We start from the raw sequence: 13,942 nt of genomic DNA, 5'->3' as shown, positions 1-13,942 counted from the left end.
TCTTTCTCTCAAGGCAAAAATTGTAAAACATAAACATGTCTCCTCGATTCCATAACTAAACTTCCCTTATATGTTAGGAGCTTACATGAATTACATTTCGTGGTACACGTTCTAAAGACAGCATGTCGCATAAAATGCTAAAAACCAACATTTGTAACAACGACGCATGACACGTAAAAACACTGACACCAAAAACTAAAAACTAAAGCATTTTGTACATACATCGACACTTAAAAGTTGACACGTGTTGTCCTTCAATGAGTTTGTCGTCTACTTATTTGATTGAGCTGGCATGCTGGTGTACGCATAAAGTTTGAAAATTCGTTGTTCATCCTCTTCTTCTGAATGTTAGATGTAAAATTTCTTCTTGGCTAGTAGTGATGAGGACGAAATTTGTTGAATATAATTATTGGAGGTCTTCTTCATTGGATACTTGTGCCATCTGGCGCCACCAGTCTTGTTTGAGTCAAAAATTGTTGATTCTTTTGTAGCTTGCTTCAGATATGTGGGATAGATGGAAAACCATTTTTCCACCAATTTTTTGCAGCAACACTGTGTTGAATTTGTCCCACCACTTGAATTCTATATGAACGAGATAGCAGAGAGCCATTTAATTCGAACAAAATAATTCCAACAAAAGATCCATGCTATGAAAGGTAATTTTGAAACGTAAAGTTAAGTCAAAAGAATTTGAGAACATTATTTGAAAAGTATGTTAAAACTTTCAAGGATGGATATGGCTAGGATAGACCTCATTAAGACACAAATATGTCCACACATCAATTAAACCATAATGGAAAATTTTCGCTCTTTTCTTTCTCTCTTTCACTCTCTTCTTTAGTTTTGCCTTGAAAGAATTCTCGAGTGAGGTAATCAGGAAGGGAGTTTGCACTTCCTTTTATAGCTTCAATTTTGAAATCAAAACAAGAAAGTATTGCTTGCCATCTGGCAAAAATTTGTCGAGAAACCAGGTTTTTAACATCCTTTTGTAAAACATCTGTAGCTGCTTTGCAATCCACGTATATTAAAAAAGTTTTGTTGATCAAATCACTTTGGAATTTGTTGGTACATAAAATAATTGATAAAATCTCTTTTTTGATAGTTGAACAATTTTTTTGAGATTCTAGCAAGATACTCAAATGATATCTAACTAGTTGCTCATGACCATTGATGGACTGTTTGAGAATGCCTTTATATCCTATATCTAATGCATCTAATTCTACGATAAGTGATGCATGTGAATTAATGATGGATAGACATGGAATACTTTTGACTACACCTTTGATGATGCATGTATGTTGGATTTGTTGGGTCTTTCTTTTAATGGAATTAATAGTTTTAAATATTAATTTAGTAGATGTTGGATTTATAATTTTAAAGTAATGTTTTGATTTAAGATTTTTGAATTTATTCATTTCTCATTTACTGAGAATGGATAAAGTTGAGATAGGAATGGGGTTCCTAATATTATTTCTACATCTAAGTCTTTAACTAATATGAAGGTATTTTTGAAACAATATCCTTGATTGCATATATGGGCATTTGAAAGTTTGTAACGATTTTTTAATCTTTGACCATTAGCACCATGTAATTTTTCAGAAGTTTTTTCAAAGTATTTGGTAGGTATTAATCCTTCTCGTATACAGTTTTGATCAGCTTCTGAGTCAATTAAAACCTTGGAGGTTAAATGGTATTCTTTATTTCTGACAAGATCAATAATAGAGTACAATTTTTGTATTTGAACTTTATTAATAAGATTGATAAACGATTCATGCGGAATTTTGTCGGCTTCGTTATCAATTTCTATGTTTTCAGGATTTACAGAAGTGGAAGGTTGATCAATTATTTGTTGAGTTTGAAGTGATAAGAGTTCGAATTTTATTTGAGAATTTTCTTTTTTAATGTTAGAAATTTCTTCCTTTATTGTATTTATTTCTCTTTGAAGGTCAGGAATAGTTGTTGGTTTTGTTTTTGGTTCGAAGCGAGACATTATCTCTTTAAGATTGTAATGTTGGAAATTTTGTTGTTGAGGTTCTTCTATAATAAGATCTTTAAGTTTTTCAAAGTATTCTCTTTTAATTTCAGAGTCTTCAATTTGGCAAATTGCTTCAAAAAGAATTTCTTGGTCTCTTGAAATAACATTTATAGTTTGCTTGCATGCACATGTCTCGATTTGATTATCACTAGAGGATATTGAATCTTCAAAATTAGAATTATCAGTATTTTCTTGAATTTCAAAAATTTGTTCATAGGAGGATTCTTCATTTGTCATCTGATGAGGAGGAGGAGTCTGAATGTGTCAATAAATTTAATAATTGAATTTTTAAATCTTCATGTATTTCTAAATTATTAATTTTCTCTTTCATAGGAAAATTTGGAGCTATGTGTCTCTTTTGCTTACATTTATAACAAGTAATTTCTCTTCTTTTAGTAGTTTTGTAATTTTTAAATCTTCTTTTTAGTTTATAAGTTTGTTTGTTTTGGTTATTTTGAAAATATTATTGGGTTCTATAAGGTTTTCTGTAAAATTTCTTTTTAAATTGCTTGGGTTGTTTTCTTGCTGAGGGAGCTCGTAGTTTCTCATAACCATATTGAGCACAAAAAGATCCAAGTTCTTGTTTTTGCTTATGAAATTCATTTTTCATTTTTTATTTTTGCTCTTAATTTAAGGTATGTGCATAAAGCTAAACTTCATTATTGATAAAGTTAATTAATTCACTATAGGTTAAATTATCAAAAGGAATTGTACCGTAATAAGTTTGTCTTATTGTTTGGCATACTTTTTCAGCAAATAATTTTGGCAATCGTGAAAGGAATCTTTCTTTCCAAAATTGATTATTGCAATCTGTGCGGGTGTAGACTTTGCTTAAGAAAACATCTTTATACCATCTGAAATCTTGAAGTTTTGGACAAGTAAGGTTGGAAAGAATTTCAGAACTTCGTTCTTGGAATTGAACGGGTTCTCCTATAAAGTTTTTGGTAATGGTGTAAATCAAAGTTGCAACGGCGTCTTGTGTTTGACTTATTCCTGAACCACTTGGTTCAACTTTAATGGCAATTAGTATTTTCGTTTTATCATTTGAAAATACACAATTATCCCACCATCCTTTTAAATTGTCGGAACCTGGAAATTAGCATCTGTGCAATTTGGTGGTCTGTATTTTGGTGTATTTTGTAAGTCATGGTTGCTAAGGTCATTTCAAGCCTTAAATTTAGAATTTGATGTTCAGTCATGTCATCTATATTCTATTCATAGATGCCATTTTCTGTATATTGAGCTTGGGTTAATTGATGTCTCTTTTCGTATTGCATGTCAGGGAGAGATGGTCTGGAATAATAGTTTCTAAATTTTGGATACCTAGAATTTGTTATCTTTTGAAGAGTGAGGTTATGAAATTGTTCTTCTAGGTTATTTTGTAAGTTAACAGGATTATCTTGTATGTCAGAATGATTTTGACCAGAAGTTTCATTTATAGTAAATTTTTTATGTTGATGTATTAAATTCTTTTGTAGAATTTAAATTCATGTTTTGTAATTGAAGGTTAATTTTGTCTAAAATATTATTAGATTCTTTACTTGAAAAATTAATTAATTTTAAATCTTTATCTGATATTTCAAAAGGTTTAAACAATGGTTTTGTTTTATCGATTGTTGAGGTTGTGATTTTATAGGGTGATGTTGAGATTCAAGTTTGGATTCTATTCTTCCTACTTGGTTAGATATTGTATGTAAAATTTTATTAGAATAATTATTCTTTAATTATATATTTTTTATATCTTTTAATGTTGGTACTTTTGTTTCAATTTCAGGTACATTTATCAACTTGAAAGGTGAAGCTATCACTTCTTGATCATTATTATTTTGAAATTTAATTTCTTCTAAGGGAGGATGTGGAAAAGTTACACATCTTTTAAGATTTGTAGTTTCCCATGTGGGGAAGATGTATTAGTATTAATGGTTTGATATGAAGGAGATGTAAGGTTTTGATAATAGGTTCTATATTTCATCCAATGGAAGAAATATATATTTAATTTAAGTTTTTCCATTGTTTCGTAATATTCATCACAAATCTCACTTTGTTCAGTTTTGGTCAAGGATTCAAAAAATTTATTTCTTAAAAATTTATTTTTGTCAGACCAAAATTCTTTATCTAATTCTATTTTGTTAATTGTAAAGGATTTGGAAATAACATTTAACTGACTATCATTTTGCATATCAAAATGAGTTGGGATAAGGTTGATTCCTTATCTTTTGTATAAAAAGGTTGTGGCATTGTATTATCAAACCGTACTCCTTGAAGGTTTATAGAATACTTGGTTGAGGAGGTTCATACGTAGTGGAAAATCTAGAAGGTTCATATGTTGTAGAAAATCTAGGAGGTTCATATCTTGAAGATTGAAACGGTATTTCTACACTTCCATCTTCATTTTCAATAATACATTTTAATTTTGAATCTTCAATTGATGGTTTAAAGGCGTCTTCTAAATTCCATCTAGGATTATGAGTAATTTGATTCCAACATAGCATTTTTGGAGTATATTTGAGTGTTCCGTATTGGCTTCCATTAAAAGGGTTTGGTATTTGGAAGAAGTCTTAAGAGCTTTGAGAGATAAATTTGTATGCATTAGTTTATAATGTATTCAAAATATTCCTACAATAGATTCAGCCTGTGGTTCCCAATCCATGTTTTGAATTTTAATATCAAGCATTAAAGATTTAAGTATATTGGATGATACTGTAAAGTTTGAATAACAATTAAAATAGACTGGTCCTCATTCTAAATTTGATTCGATTATAGAAAGTATTGAGTTTGAAAAGTTTCTGTCTTTTATCACGTGATAGTAAAAGAATTGGAGTATCTAATCCTATTCTATAAAGTGGTTTTATGACAATTTGAACTAATCCTATATGAAGAAATTTATATTTTTCTTGGTGTTGAATAATTGATTGTCTTGAAAATAAACAAAGAGTTTCTGAGAGTTTATTGATTGGAACTAATTGTTCAGTGGTTTTGATTTTATAATTTTGAAGAAAATCAAATTTTCTTATTTGATAGATTGTTTTAATACCTACTTTTGGTATATTCCAATTATGGAGGGTTTTCTCTACTTTTGCTATTTGAAGTTCTTGACTATTTATCATGGAGGGTTGATAATCATTTGAATAATCTTCAATTAAATTTGAGTTTTTTGTAATATGGGCTTTCGAGAGCATTTTTCCAATTATCTTAGACAGTAAAAATTTTTAAGGCTCAAAGTCTTACTAAAATTCGAATTATCTATTATGACAAATAATCAGGATGCTGAAAATTCTACAACGCTGGAACACCGAGCTTACCAATGGTCTTACGCTACACTCTGCCGGGAACACAAGGCTTACCAAAGGCTATTCAGCAGAATTAACCAGCAAACTTGATTATTACCACAAAGGATAACTTGAATGTTATTAAGACAAAAACTTAATGTCAATTCAATATTAATGTAATTGGATCAACACACTCTACCGCTAAAAAACCTAGGCTCTGATACTATTTGGGGCGTGGGATCGTGGAAGGATGCATGGAAAATACAGAAGAAGTGGACATGTGGTGTGTGTGTGGCATGAAGAATGTGGAGAAAATTGTGTTGGTGGAACTGTGCATGGAAGACACGTGGCACATATGGAAATGAGATGGAAAATTGGAAAGATTACTAAATTTCAAATTGGTCCTTAAAGTTTTAAAATCTCAAAGTATTGGTTTTGAATTGATTTTAATTTGATATGACTAAACCTTTTAGCTATTTAATATATTGTCTTTTGCCCATTTAAAAATTTATTTTTTTTTCGTAGTATTTAATTCAAGATAGAATGTCAAAGAAAGCATCACTCAGTTACCGTTTGTAAATGTTAGCGGCTACAAAGTTTGTGGCTTGAATCTTTCATCTCTAATTATACTTTAAAAAATGCTATATATATATATAATAAAATAAAATTACATTCTGAACTTTAGTCCAAGTCAGTTAGGTCACTCAATTCGAATTTTGATTCAATATTTGTATTTTTAGAGAATCTTTTTACTATGAAATTCAAATTCTTAAAGGCCTATGGTAAAATAAAAATTGAATCAAAATTCTAGCCACGAATTAAGATTAAATCTATTTTTTCATATTTTTCCCAACTTTTATCTATTGTGAAAGATTTCTTTTCACATAAATTTGTTTCACGTGAAATTCAAATAGATTTCTTCCCTTTGTATCCAATTAAATCAAAAAGTAATAAAAAATAATAAAAGTAATATATATATATATATATTAAAAAATAAAAGAAGAAGATGAAAGTTGGGAGAAAATGTGAAAAAATAGATTTAGTCTTAATTCGTGGCTATAAATTTGATTCAATTTTTATTTTACCCCACATCTCCATTCTTTTTTCTTACCTTTTAGTCTATATATTTATATATAATTAGTCGTTGTAGTATAGTGGTAAGTATTTCGTCATTTGAGTGACTTTTTTAAAAATCATGTATCCCGTCCGACCAGTCATAATTTTTTTTTTCACATTTTCTCCCAACTTTTGTTCTTCTTATATATTTTTTTTTTTTTGCGTTTTGTATTTACAAAGAATATTTTACTGTGAAATTCAAATTTTCAAAGGGCTATAGTAAAATAAAAATCGAATCAAATTTCTAACAACGAATTAAGGTTAAATATATTTTAAAGGACTATAGTAAAATAAAAATTTAACCCCTTTCCTCACTGGGCGTAGTAATGATGTTGTAACTCCGAGCTTCAACGCCCTTCTCCCTTTCCAAGAACAACCCCTCAATAGTCACTACTACAAAAATTGGATTACTTGACGTTTTTCCAATATCAAGTAAACGTCAAGTAAATGGTATATCTGACGCTTATAAAAGCATAGCTTGATTCCGAAAAAACATCAAGACAAATGTTTCTTGATATAATTTTCGTGTCAAGAAAAATAATGCACTTGACATTGGTGGTATGTCAAGTTTATTAATTCTTGACATTGATTACGTATCATATATGATGACTCTTGAAATTTTTTATTTGTCAAGTATATGTCTTTTTTTTTCAAATTAAATGCCCCAATTGATTTTTTCATTTTCTGCCTTGTATTCCAACAATACAATTACATCAACTAAATAAACATTATACAGTTAAGATCAATCAACTCAATATATTCACTAAAAATTCCATATGTTCAACTATGACCTTTCATATGAACACTCCTCACAGATCACAACAATATTTCTTTTTCACATGTACATGCACAAAATAAAATCTCAACTATTGTTTTTATATGCAAAACTCAACTTTCAACAACCACAAAAGTGACAAATTGTTTAATAAGTAACCTCTCAACAAAATACATTATTTAATCTATACACTTTGAAGTCTAAAGATCGCGAACTAGGGTCAGGCAAGTCATATTTAAGCAAGTCAACCTCCAAAATAGAATAAAGGGCGATAACATCAAATTTCAAAAATATAGAAATAAGTGTTAAGATACAACAATAACAAAAAGTCACGCACAAGGAAAAATGTACATGATTGGCTTACTTTATACAATGGAAAAAAATCATACTCGGAACTTAAAAAATATCTACAACTTAAAGTTAGGGACTTACTCACATTTCATTCATTCTCTTTTGACCATATCTAGCCTCATGAGGAACAATTACCTTTCGCTGCAAAACAAAGGAAGATGGGAGAGATTTGAGAAAATATAATAAAGAGGAAGAAAATTATCAACAAATCAAGCATATGCTGAAATTTAAAATAGAAGAATGCAGATACCTTTTCCCCAACTTTCACAACTTTCAAGCAAAAGCGATTTGACACAGTTGTAATCCCTCTATAAAGGCAATCAAAGTGCATCTTTAATAGAAAACTAATACAGGAATCAATGAGTAGAAGAGAATATTGGAAGCCCAATCTTATTACAAGCAATAAAAAATTTCATTCACCAAAATAACCAATTAACTCCAAATAGATTATCCAAAGTGTGGCTTGATTCGAATGACACTTCAAAACTACAACAAAGTAATCCAACCTACAAAAAGTTTAATAATAATGGTTACAAAATGCAAATTCCAGTAACTATGTGTTAACTTTGCTGGACAGTGGCTCCAATCCCTTGAAAATTTTAAATTGAATATCAAAAATTGAAAATAACTCAATTATTATATCAATACATTAATGGGTAACAAAGAACTATTAATACTAACCTCCAAACTTACCAAAACCTTGCCAAGATCGGTTTCAAACCTATTGAATAGCAACTCAACTCCTTTCAACACATCAAAATCAATCTCGTCATGAAACATTCAAACAAGCAAATCATTATAGAAGATACTACAAATTATATTTTATTTCCATGGAAAATCTTTTTCTTTTCATTTTTCTTTCTTTTTAAACAAGTATAAGCATATCTACTACTACATTTTTCTTCTAAATTCTACTTCTTCTATAGTTGATTAATTTTATCCTTTTCCCATAAAAATGATTATAATAAAAATATTCTAATTCTCCCTTATTTATCTTTCTTAATTAAAATACATATTTCTTTTCTCCCTCCTCTTCACCTTCACCTTTCATGTTCTCTTTCATCCTCCTTTGTTTTCTTTTTCTTTCTTTTTTTTTCATTTTTTTTTCCTCAAACAACAACTCTATCTATTCTCAAGCATATTTCTACCTAATTTTAGATTAACATTTCCTCCTTATCTGGCTTTCTTTCAATTTCTTCAATTTATCCTCCATTTAAACCCAAAAAGTAAAAAATAGACTTTAATCCAACTTAATTACTCCAAAATCCTTTTCTCAAACTAAGCAAAAAATCAATAGCTAGTTCTTTACAAAACTTAAAAAAGGGAGAGTTCTAAACTAGTTTATAGTAAACGAGCAAAACTAGAATAGCAAAATATGTAATGATCCTACGAAAATGAATGTTAAGAGATAAATCCAATCGTCAGACTTGAAAAGATTCACGACAGCCATGTCTTCATCATCAACTTGAGCTCTCAGATCCCTAAAAATGGGTTAAATGGAGTAAGATTCACGACAGCCATGTCTTCATCACCAATTTTATTTTTTATATTTTACTTGACACGAAAAATATGTCGAGTAAGAATTTTTTATACTTGACACGAAAAACGTGTCAAGTAAGACCTTATATTACTTGACACGAAAAATGTGTAAGTAATTATTCGCCTAAAAATATCCAAAACATTTCACCAATCTCTGTTTTTTTAACCCTTTTACTTCACATTTTCTTTTCGAAAAGGTCATTACCTGATGTTTTCTCCAAAGAAATGTCAAGTAATTAAAAACTACAAGTGTCAAGTAATGTAGATTTTGTAGTAGTGAGTCCTTGAGTTTGAGTTGACTGTTTGTCGACTAACGAGAGCATGCAACTACTTGCCAATCAGTCTTGATGATTTAGAAAATTATATATATTTTATAGGAATTCTTGTGAGTAATTTAGGTGTAATATGAATAGAAAACCCCCACTTTACTATATTGTCTTTTGTCCATTTAAAAATTTACCCAACTCTAAATGAAGTCGGTTAGCTCAATCGATTCAATAAAAGACACTAATTTGTTGCTATGTAAATAAATAAATAAATAAAAAGATTCATGTTCAAAAATAAATAAATTAACAACAAAGATAAGTGGTAAAATTTGATCAAACCATAAATTAAATCGAAACTCCTAAAACCGATACCAAGCTAAAATTAAGTCTAACATGCAAGGTTCAAATAAAATTTTATGAGCTAAATTTATAATTTAATCAATACAAATACATAAATACATAAAATTTGATAAATGATTAAAAAAAACTTTTATTTCGTTTGAAATAAGAAAATTTTACATTGAAAAGACCTAAATTTTTTTGTTTAAATGTTTCGAGAGAATGAAAAGAAAATTATTGAAATGATGATGGTATTATTTCCTTTGATTCATGAAAACTAAATATGTCAATGCTTCTAAATAGGGGTTCGAATTGACTATTTATTGACTAACTAGACGATGCAGTTTGCTAGCGGTCTTGATGATTTACAAAATTATATGAATTTTATATGAATTTTTATAAGTCAGATCCCTTACTCATTTTTCTTACTTTTTACCTCAATTCAATGACTTTTAACTTAAAAATTATATGAATACACTTAAACTTTCAAAAGAGTTCAAAATTCCACTTATTCACTGTATGGAGATAGAGTTAAAAAAACAATGCGTTGAAGTTTTCATCTTACAAAACTAATATCCTTTTTGAAAACTTGTTCAAATAGTTTATCTCAATCAATCTTGGATGAGATTGATCACTAAGATTTAGATTTTAAAAAATTAACTTTTTCTAACTTATTGATTGTTTTGGACTTCTAAGTACATCTCGAAACAAATTTCATTGAGATTCTATTACTTCTTCCAAATATTATCCAAAACTTATATATTCAAACTTTTTCCAAATTCGGTTACTTTTACCAAATACTAATATCAATTTTTTACGTAATTTTTCAAAATTTAGACCAGTTTCTATTTCCACATATTTATATATTCCTCTTTGTTTAAAGTTTGATTTTTTTGTATTGATTAATTTTTGAATTTTTAATATTTTTCTTTTAAAATTGTTATGATATTTGTATTTGTTTAGTTATTAGTTATATGTTATATATAAATTTACATATTTTTCATTAAAAAAAAAAGTTATAACCTGACCAGACAACCCAACCCGAAACTTTATTTAGGTCATTTGGGTTGTCAATCAAACCAACCCGGATTTTCGGGTTGGTCCAAAAAACACTCTCAACCCAACCCAACCCAACTCATCTCTTAGTTATAGAATGTCTATTTGTTTCTAGATATGGAATGAAAGCTCAAAGAGAGTATAGACATATGAATGTGTCAATAACCACAAAGGTAGTGGTTCAAATCTCCTCGTCTTCTATTGTATTCTAGTCTAATTTTTTTTAAATGACACATTTATGCCTAATTATTTATTTTTGTAGTTGAGATTCTAATTAATATTTGGTAAAAGTAATTTAAGATGCACCGAGAAGACCCAAAACAATCGATAATTTTTTTAAAAAAAAATAATTTTTTTAGCTAAATCTTGGTGACTATGGGAACAAGTTTTAGAAAAGGATGCTAGTTTTGTAAGATGAAATCAATAACGAGATTTTATATATTTCCCATATCTTATCTAAATTTTTTGAAAAAAATTTAATCTTCTCCAAAATTTAAAAATCAAAATATAATCATCATCTGAAAAAATCTAATTGGTAAATTCATTTGAAAATTTATAAATTCATATTATATATATACAAAATTTAGGTTAAGTTGGGTTAATCCAATTTTTTTTTAGCCAACCCACAACCCAACCCAACCCAATAAAAATCGAAAAATTCAACCCAATTAACTCAATAACAAAACTAACCCAACCCAATCCTTACATTTTGGGTTGGGTAGTCCGAGTTGTTCGGGTTGTCGGGTTATTTGAATACCCCTATCTATAACATTCATTTAGATGGATCATTTAGTGGTACTATCACTTCCATAATCAAGTCAGTAGAAAAATATTATAAAATTAAAATATTTTAAATTATATTTCACCTTTCTTGTGTATCCTCTATCTTATATGTATAATTATACATTGTTTAAAAAACACTCTTGAACTTTAAAAAGTTTTAAAAATATCCATAAACATCCAAAATGAGTTAAAAAATATCTTTATCATTAGTTTTGGATGGAAACCGTTAGTGTTTTGTATAAAAAAATACTCTTGAACTTTTAAAAGTTTTAAAAATAACATTTAAACTTTAAAAAATTTCTATAATAGAAATTGTTAATACCTTCTTACTTCTCTATTTTCTATCTTTTTTTCTCCCCTCTCTTCCGCAATACTCTCTTACACCCATTCTTGTGTTTAACATTTGTTTATCTCAAAAATAAAATATATAGAAAAAAAAAATAACACTAAACATGTAACATCATTTTATTTAATAATAATGTAATTTTCAATAACTTTATTATTTGAAAATTCAGTAATTGTCCTTAGTTGGAAGGCATTTTTGGAATTTTGGATTTCAAATATAAGTGCGGGAATTTAAGTTTGACGTGAAAATTATTCAATTTTTGAAATTCGATTTGAAAATTAATGGCAGGAATTAATTTTCTTTTGAAAAGGAAAGGAAATAAATAGTATAAAGTGGATTAAGTAAATGATTTAAATGTAATTATAAAATTTTCTTTTTAGTAATTATTATTATTATTATTATTATTTATTATTATATAAAATAAAAAGAAGCCATCCTTCTCCCTCACGCACGAAACCTTCTCTCCCCCAACTTTCCTCCTGTCGGTCACGACCTCTCTCGTCGCCGCCTCCCTCACTACCCAAACCCTCTCTTGCTGCCGCCTCTCTCACTACCCAAACCCGACCTCGCACCGCTCGCCCAGCTGAGAGAGCCGTCGTCGGAGTCGCGCCGCTCGCCCAGCCGAAGAGTCGTCTAAGTTGCCGCCGCTTCCTAGCCACGAATGTCGCCGCCGCTCCAGCCCCCTGACCACCGCACGCCACCGCCGATCCAGCCTCCTGACCACCGCGTGCCGCGTCATCTTCCAGCAGTTGGACTCTTAGATTTTGGTAAGATCTATTTTGGTGGTTGGGTTTCTTGAAATATTTGGATGCCCACTAAGTTGGATTAAGGATTAAATTAGTCGCATTATTTTGATTTTAGATTTGAGCTTGGAAAATCACAACAGCGACTGTCCAGCGGATTCAAGATCGTTCGGTAAGAGTTATAATCCTTATTGTTGGTTTGTGGACACGCTTTGATTACTGAATTAAGTTTGACTTAACCCTTGTATCTTTAAGGTTCTAAGTCGTCATCCATTGGGATTTAAAATCTATTAGGAGGAGATTTTTGAGTCGAAATCTTGGGAGTGGTTGTTGATCAAGTTCTTTGGGTATTGTGGATTTGAATATGAGATTTCACAATTATTGTTAGACTGAAATTTAATGGTTGTATTCGTATATTAGGGTCGTTACTTCAAACCACGGTCATCGTTTGGTTGTCTAATTTTATCTGTGAAATTTTGATTAAGGTAAGTAATCATACTACTGGAATTGCCCATGGGCCAGACTTTAGTTGTATGCTAGTATGATAAGTGTATGTTATAGAAAATGTTAGCATGATAAATTATAGTTTGATCTGAATCAAAGTATGTTCTGGCACGAGATCTGAATTGTTTAAATATACACATAGATACTTGAATGCTAGTATGAGATGGTATGTGTTTCCATATGATTGTATATGATGTTGAGGCATACATGTATGTTGTAGAACTATGATGTTAAAGTATACATGAATATTATAGAACATGCTGTTGAGGTATATGTGTATGTGGTAGAGTCATGGTATTGAGGATTACATGTATGTCATAGATTCGTACGGTGATGATTTTGATGTTGAGACCGTGCGAATGTCCGTACTGATTAGTTAGATGCCCATAAGATTTTGTATTTCCTTCAGGATTCACCAGTTTGTGTTTCCTTCGGGATTCACCAGTTTGTGTCTTCTTCGGGATTACTCATTCTTTCTCATGTTGTTTCAGATAAGGGTAGAGATGCACCGGCGATGGACAAGCGAAATTCGTGATCGAGCCACTAGGACTAGTTTTTACACTTCCGCATAATGAGATTTAAAGTTCTTTTCATACTTCTCTTAATGTTAGTTTTGATGTTTGAAATTATTAGTAAGAATTGTTTTTTTCATATTTATTTATTAACCTTTATGATTTATGGGTACCCTATTCTTGTTTTAACGTTTACATTTAATAAATAACTTTTAAACTTCCTTATCTATCTAGCATTTATTTCAACATAAAGGAGTGTCGTTTTAAGTGTCATGCATGTATTTTAGTAACGGCCTAACTTAAGTCCT

At 29.6% G+C, this 13,942-nt stretch overlaps 1 long non-coding RNA gene across 1 annotated transcript; it reads left to right on the top strand.

Moving 5' to 3' along the window:
• Positions 1-12,302: 12,302 nt before the first annotated feature.
• On the top strand, positions 12,303-13,678 carry LOC120069633. The gene is made up of 3 exons (XR_005479612.1): positions 12,303-12,642; positions 12,737-12,790; positions 13,614-13,678. It is a non-coding gene; the product is annotated as an uncharacterized LOC120069633 (long non-coding RNA).
• Positions 13,679-13,942: the final 264 nt, after the last annotated feature.

The sequence above is a fragment of the Benincasa hispida genome, unplaced genomic scaffold, assembly GCF_009727055.1.
Source record: "Benincasa hispida cultivar B227 unplaced genomic scaffold, ASM972705v1 Contig531, whole genome shotgun sequence".
In the NCBI taxonomy this organism is placed as follows: domain Eukaryota; kingdom Viridiplantae; phylum Streptophyta; class Magnoliopsida; order Cucurbitales; family Cucurbitaceae; genus Benincasa; species Benincasa hispida.
The sequence above is the reverse complement of the archived record's forward strand: the minus strand, read 5'-3'. Positions and strand labels throughout refer to the sequence as shown.